This window comes from Octopus sinensis, unplaced genomic scaffold (genome assembly GCF_006345805.1).
Source record: "Octopus sinensis unplaced genomic scaffold, ASM634580v1 Contig17029, whole genome shotgun sequence".
Lineage (NCBI taxonomy): Eukaryota > Metazoa > Mollusca > Cephalopoda > Octopoda > Octopodidae > Octopus > Octopus sinensis.
The window spans coordinates 2,549-3,983 of record NW_021834765.1 but is presented as its reverse complement, the minus strand read 5'-3'; the positions used below and the strand labels follow the sequence as shown (position 1 = coordinate 3,983).

The following is a 1,435-nucleotide window of genomic DNA, read 5'->3' as shown; positions in this document are numbered from 1 at the left end:
ACGGGGAGTTGAAAGGTGGGAGAGAGAGGTATTAATAAGAACAAACAGCCAAAGTAGAATTAAATGGTTTCAAAATAAACTTTGCTCAGTTGCAAAATGGAACAGTACAAGTCTTTATATGTCCGATCGTCTCTGACACTCTTGTATGTAACTAACTGTGGATATGCCGTCGGCGAAGAAATCTATACAGAAACAATATATAACTGCACAAATACACGTACACACACACACACACACATAAACATACATACACACACGCACACACACACATGCACACATACACACATACACACACAAACGCGCGCAGACACACACACATACACAAGTATAGTATGCATATATATGTCTGTCTGTCTGCATTATATATATATATATATATATATATATATATATACATGTATATATACGGTGCATGTGTATCTGCATATATACATGCATACAAATGTATGTGGATATATATATTCTTAGGGTATCTATCTATTCATTATCTATCTATCTATATATTATCTATCTATCTATCTATTATCTTATCTATCTATATATATATATATATATATATATATATATATATACATATATGCATACATATACATATATATATATATATTTATATAGATATATATATATACATCCCTTACCTTTCCCCCGTTTTCCCTCACCAAACACCCCTTGCAGCGCACCCTTTTCCGAGCAGTCCAGCAACTCTAGTCCGACCCCTCCCCCTCCAACATCTTCCCTAACCTACCCCTTTCCTTCTTCAAACGAGATCATAACTTGTGTGACTTCGTTGTCCACAGTTTCTTCCCTATTCTCGTCTCCCAGACTGACTCCTACCCCGAACAAGCGCAGATCAACTGCTACAACAGTTTAGGTTGTAAAATTGTGAACTAGTCACCTATATTATACATGTACATGTATATACGAAAGTAGCCACTAAGATACATAGTGGTAGAGCGTGAAAGACTACGAAGATCCAGTGGTAATCTGGGTGGAGTGATGGTTAGGACCGAAAGTTCGAGAAGAAAGTAGGAGTGAGGCGAGTCCAAGAGAGGAGTAAGTTCAGCCAGGATCAAAGAGGGTTGACTACCTGAGCGTATGTAATACGTACTTCAAATTTACAGAGAACAAAAGACGATGACAGGTGAGGGAACAACAAGCAGGTGTATTAGTTTGACGCTCAGGAAGAATGGAAAAGTCTTTGACGTTTCGAGCCTACGCTCTTCGACAGAGGATTGAAAGAAAAAAAATAATGGAGAGAGAAAGAAGAAAGATAAAACACGGGGAGGAAAAAACTGTGTAGGTATTAATATTTTTATCATATTTTACCGTTAATCCTAGCACATTTTTCTCTCTCCATTTCTCTCCTCCCTTTTTCTCCCTCAACCCTTTCTGTTGATGAGCGTAGGCTCGAAATGTCAAAAAGGCTTCCCTTCTT

General features: G+C 37.6%; 1 long non-coding RNA gene across 1 annotated transcript; it reads right to left on the bottom strand.

Moving 5' to 3' along the window:
- Positions 1-605: 605 nt before the first annotated feature.
- On the bottom strand, positions 606-1,234 carry LOC118761747. Its single transcript, XR_004997613.1, has 2 exons — positions 1,105-1,234; positions 606-633 (listed from the first exon to the last, which is right to left on the bottom strand). It is a non-coding gene; the product is annotated as an uncharacterized LOC118761747 (long non-coding RNA).
- Positions 1,235-1,435: the final 201 nt, after the last annotated feature.